Source organism: Somniosus microcephalus, unplaced genomic scaffold (genome assembly GCF_052327205.1).
Source record: "Somniosus microcephalus isolate GS21.2 unplaced genomic scaffold, FLI_Smic_1.0 unresolved_chr8, whole genome shotgun sequence".
Lineage (NCBI taxonomy): Eukaryota > Metazoa > Chordata > Chondrichthyes > Squaliformes > Somniosidae > Somniosus > Somniosus microcephalus.
Window position 1 is genome coordinate 36,183,024 of NW_028225186.1, and position 6,210 is coordinate 36,189,233.

At 44.7% G+C, this 6,210-nt stretch overlaps 1 non-coding gene across 1 annotated transcript; it reads right to left on the reverse strand.

Annotated features, from left to right (window-relative positions):
• Nucleotides 1–5,338: 5,338 nt before the first annotated feature.
• trnar-ucg (transfer RNA arginine (anticodon UCG)) lies at nt 5,339–5,428 on the reverse strand. Its single transcript is given in 2 exon segments — nt 5,339–5,374; nt 5,392–5,428. It is a non-coding gene; the product is annotated as a tRNA-Arg (tRNA).
• Nucleotides 5,429–6,210: the final 782 nt, after the last annotated feature.

Below are 6,210 nucleotides of genomic sequence, written 5' to 3' on the forward strand. Positions count from 1 at the left end.
TCATAAGCAGAGAAGTTAAGTTAAAAGTATATAGAACCATGGTTAGATGGCACTTAGGATACTTTGCAAAGTTCAGGTCTCCATTTTACAAAAAAAGTAGAGATCTGGCGAAGGTGCAAAGAAGATTGAGAAGGATGATACCAGAACTGAGAGGGGATAAATATCAGGAAACGCTGAACAGGCTGGAGTTCTTTTTTATGGAAACAGGAGGCTGAGAGGTGACCTTTTAAATTCTTTAAATTAATGAAGGTGTTTGTTATTTCAAATTAATGAACAGATTCACTTCAAACAGGGTTCAAACCATCACGCCTAAATCACATTGAACTTAGAGACCAACGCCGCAACCATTCAGATATCGCAGCTGAAAATACATCTCTTTGAAACAGACACAGATACAGAATGATCATAGAATCGTAGAATCATAGAATGGTTTCAGCACAGAAGGAGGACATTCGGTCCATCAAGCCCGCGCTGGCTCTCTGCACGAGCACTTCAGCTAGTCCCATCCGCACACCTGACCGTTCCCCATAGCTCTGCAATTTTTGCTCAATCAGGTACTTATCCAATTCCGTTTTGAAGGCCACGACTGAATCTGCCTCCGTCACCCTTTCCAGTTACTAACCACGCGTTGCGTAAAAATGTTTTTCCACATGTCACCTTTGCATCTTTTGCATGTCACATTAAATCTCTGTCCTCCGGCTTTCGACCCTTCTGGCAATCAGAACAGATTCTATCTATCTACTTAACATAACATAAGAATATAAGATATACGAGCAGGACTAGGCCATTTGCACCTTCGAGCCTTTATCTGCTTTGACTAGACCGCTCATGATTTTGAAATGGCCCGGGACTGACCTGATCTGTACGAAGATCACATCCCATTTAAACAGACACAGAATGATCCGGGACTGACAGTACATCCCTCATAAGCAGACAATGAATGATCTGGGACTGACAGCACATTCCTCTTAAACAGACACAGAATGACCCAGGACTGACAGACCATCCCTTTTAAAAAGACACAGAATGATCCGGGACTGACAGCACATCCCTTTTAAACAGACACAGAATGATCCGGGACTGACAGTACATCCCTCTTAAACAGACACAGAATGACCCGGGACTGACAGCACATCCCTTTTAAACAGACACAGAATGATCCGGGACTGTTAGCACATCACTTTTAAACAGACACAGAATGATCCGGGACTGACAGCACATCCCTTTTAAACAGACACAGAGTGATCCGGGACAGACAGTACATCCCTCTTAAACAGACACAGAATGATTCGGGACTGACAGCACATCCCTTTTAAACAGACACAGAGTGATCCGGGACTGACAGTACATCCCTCTTAAACAGACACAGAATGACCCGGGACTGACAGCACATCCCTTTTAAACAGACACAGAATGATCCGGGACTGACAGCACATCCCTTTTAAACAGCCACAGAATGATCCGGGACTGACAGTACATCCATCTTAAACAGACACAGAATGACCCGGGACTGACAGCACATCCCTTTTAAACAGACACAGAATGATCCGGGACTGACAGCACATCCCTTTTAAACAGACACAGAATGATCCAGAACTGACAGCGCATCCCTTTTAAACAGGCACAGAGTGCTCCAGAACTGACAGCACATCCCTTTTAAACAGACACAGAGTGATCCGGGACTGACAGCACATTCCTTTTAAACAGACACAGAATGATCCGGGTCTGGCAGCACATCCCTTTTAAACAGACGCAGAATGATCCGGGACTGACAGCACATTCCTTTTAAACAGACACAGACTGATCCGGGACTGACAGCACATCCCTTTTAAACAGACACAGAATGATCCAGGACTGACAGCGCATCCCTTATAAACAGACACAGAATGATCCGGGACTGAAAGTAGATCCCTTTTAAACAGACACAGAATGAAACCGGACTGACAGTTGATCCCTTTTAAACACACACACAATGAATCACTTTCGTACTGGGACAAGCAAGTCGTTTGCATCATTCAGTCCAAAAAAGCTGATGGTTAGGAACTTCCTGAATTGATGAACCACAGGCAGCCTTCAGTTTTCTGTAAAGAAGCAGACTCTCTAACATGAACCGTGCACACTCGCCTTTACTTACACTGCAGACCTGCTTACATGCACCGTGCCTGTTAACCCACCAGGTGGGGCACATTCGCCATCATTTTTAAAGTATACTTATATTAATAGCAATTTTTGTTAAACAAGTCTATTATTTTCCCCTAATACCCTGGTCCAGCAAAAGTCTATCGATCTCAGATATACAATCATTAAATGATCCAGCAACAAATGCCTTTTGTGGGAGGGACTTCCATAGTTCGACCTTTCTTTGTATGAAGAAATGTTTCCTAATTTCTCTCTTGAACTGCCTGGTTCCTATTTTAAGGTTTGGTCCCCTTGACCTAGACTCTACCACCCCCCCCCCCCACTGCCCCCCACACCAGCCCCCACCCCCCATCCCCCACTGCCCCCCACACCAGCCCCCACCCCCCCCCACTGCCCCCCACACAAGCCCCCCCCCCCACCCCCCCCCACTGCCCCCCACACCAGCCCCCACCCCCCCCCCCACTGCCCCCCACACCAGCCTCCACCCCCCATCCCCCATCCCTTGCCCCAGCGGAAAACGTTTCCCTCTGTCTAATCTATCAATTACCTTCACTATCCTAAATATCAGGGTCTGCCCACATGGCAGAGGGTAAGACAGGTAAACGCCCAAAGGATCCAAGGAAAGTGACAAGTTCGAAGCAAAGGGTAGTGGTCGATGGGTGTTTTTTGACTGGAAGGCTGTTCAGTGGGATTCGGGAGGGCTCAGTACTAGGTCCCGAGCTTTTTGTGTTATATATCACTGATTTAGAATTCAATGTAGGATTAAGAAGTTTGCCGATGTTATATAAATGTTGTCCGTGTGGTTTTTAGTGAGGAAGAAAGCTCCAGACTGCAGTACATTATCAATGAATTGGTCAGGTGGGCAGAAAAGTGGCAAATGGAATTCAATTCGTAGAAGTGAGAGGTAATCCATTAGGAGAGGGCTAACAGGACAAAGGAATACACAATAAATGGTAGGATATAGAGAAGCGTAAAAGAACAGAGGGACTTTGGAGTGCATATCCACAGGTCCATGAAGGTAACAGTGCAGGTAGATAAGGTGGTTAAGGAGGCAATAGCAAAAGACTGCGGATGCTGGAATCTGAAATAAAAACAAAAAGTATTGGAAATTATTTCAGGTTGCCTGCTGAATATTTCCAGCATTTTCTGTTTTTATTTCAGATGAGCTGCTGAATTTTTCCAGCAGTTTGTTTTTATTATTGGTTAAAAAGTCCTAGGGAATATTTTCCCTTATTAGGCGGCAGGTGGTTAAGAAGGCAAATGGTATGTTGGCCTTCATAGCGAGAGGGTTTGAGTACAGGAACAATGTCGTATTGCTGCACTTGTACAGGGCCTTCGTGAGACCACATCTTGAGTATTATGTGCAGTTTTGGTCGCTTTATCTGAGGAAGAATATACTTGCCATGGAAGGAGTTCTGCAAAGATTCACCAGGCAGATAGCTGGGATGGCAGGAATGATGTATGAGGAGAGATTGGGTCGATTGGGCTTATACTCACTGGAGTTTAGAAGAATGAGAGGGGATCTCATTGAATCGTATAAAATTCTGACAGGACTGGACAGACTAGATGCAGGAACGATGTTCCCGATGGTCGGTGAATCCAGAACCAGGGGTCAGAGACTAAGGATAAGGGGTAAGCCATTTAGGACAGAGATGAGGAGGAATTTCTTCACCCAGAGAGTGGTGAACCTGTGGAATTCTCTACCACAGAACGCAGTAGAGGCCAATTCATTAAACATATTCAAGAAGGAGTTGGATATATTTCTTAAGGCTAAAGGGATCAAGGGGTATGGGGAGAAAGCAGGGACCGGGTACTGAATTTGGATGATCAGCCATGATCGGATTGAATGGCGGAGCAGGCTCGAGGGGCCGAACGGCATACTCCTGCTCCTATCTTCTATGTTTCTATGTTTCTATTACCAAGGCATAGAATTCAAGAACAGTGTGGTTATGTATGAACATTATAAATCACTAGTTAGGCCACAGCTAGAGTACTGCAGACAGTTTTGGTCACCACAGTACAGGAAAGATGTTATTGCCCTAGAGAGGGTACAGAGGAGATTTACTAGGATGTTGCCAGGACTGGAAAATTTTAGCTGTAAGTAAAGATTGGATAGGGTTGTGTTGTTATCTTTGGAGCAGAGGAGGTGGAGGGGAAACATAATTGAGGTGCATAAAATTCTGAGGGGCCTAGATACAGTGGATAGGAAGGACCTATTTCCCTTAGCAGAAATGTCAATGATCAGGGGCGTAGATTTAAAGTAACTGGTAAAATGATTAAAGAGGAGTTGACAAGAACCATTTTCACACAGAGAGTGGAGCGGATCTGGAAGTCACTACCGATCACATGAATAGAAAGCACTATGGACATGTACTTGAAGTGCTGTAACCTACAGGGCTACAGACCCAGAGCTGGAAAGTGGGATCAGGCAAAATATCTCCTTTTCGTCCGGCAAAGACACGATGGGCCGAATGGCCTCCTTCTCTGGCGAAAATGTCTGTATTTCTATGATCTCTGCCCTTAATCTTCAATATTCCAGGGAATACAAGCCTAGATTATGTGATCTCTGCTCATAGCCTAACCCTTGGAGCCCTGGTAACACACTCGTGAATGTGCACCACACTCCCTCCCAGGTCAATATATCCTTTCTAAGGTGCAGTGCGCAGAACTGTACACAGTGGCCTAACCAGGCCTCTGTACAGCTGTCACACAACTTCCTTCCATTCATATTGTGCAGGGCAGTTGTCTAATAGATTGCACAGGTCATTTCACTGTTTAAAGGTTGCATCTGCGAAGCTGCGATGGCCGAGTGGTTAAGGCGTTGGACTTACAAATCTAATCGAGGTTTTCCTGCGAAGGATTCAAACCCTGCTTGCAGCGATTGTACTACAAATTCTTTATTTAATTTCATCGGTTCCCTGTGGAGATCACTGGCCCCGAAACTGATCAGAATTCCCTCCACTGCACGTTATGACACTGATTAACCCAAAGCTGTTGTTCCAATTGGAAACACTAATTTGTCATCAATTAGAAATTGTGGATTTGTTTGAAACTATTTGCAAAGATCAGTGAGAAATTTACACATAAGACAGCACGTAAAAATTCCATTTAATAAAGAACCCTGCAATGTTTGGAAGGAAAAGGGTGGAAACACGGTTTGGTTTTCTAAAGCTGAACACGAATTAAAAAGTGTGTAAAACGACCACGGCAGGACTCGAACCTGCAATCTTCTGATGGCATACAGAATTTACACCGAAGTCAGACGCCTTATCCATTAGGCCACGCGGCCACATAAATGTTCAATAAACAAATCCTAATAATGAGTGATTAAACTCCGTCATTGTGTGCATTTCAATAACAACAGAGAATGCTGGAAACACTCAGCAGGTCAGGCGGCATCGAGTGAGGGAGAAACAGAGTTAACTTTTCAGGTCGAACCCTTCGTCAGAACTGGAAAAGGTTAGGGAAGAGGGATTTTTAAGCAGGGGTGGGTGGAGGCGAGGTAAGACCAAAGGGAATGTCTGTGATAGAATGGAAGGCAGGAGAGATTGACTTACAAAAGGGACGATGGTGCAAGGCAAAAGGAGAGGTAATAGGACAAGTTAACGATGAAAAGATGGCTCAAGATGAGGTGTGAATGATTATGGCAGAAACATTAACAACTGTCATGTGAGGAAACATGAGAACCAATTAAAAAAAATAAAAGAAATACAGCGGCCAATTTATAGTCTGAAATTGTTGAACTCGATATTAAGTCCAGAAGGCTGTAAGGTGCCTAATAGAAAGATGAGGTGCTGTTCCTCGAGATTACGTAGAGTTTCATTGGAACAGTGTAACAGGCCAAGGAAGGAGAGATCAGAGAGGGAGTGGAGCAGATAATTATAGTGACAGGCGACCGGAAGCTCGGGGTCACACTTGCCGACTGTTCTGCAAAGCGGGCACCCAATCTGCATTTGGTGTCACAATGTAGATTCAGCGAATACAGTATACTAAATTGTAAGAAGTACAAGTAATCACTGATTCACCTGGAAGGAGTGTTTGGTGCCCTGGGCGATGGGAAGGAAGGAGGTA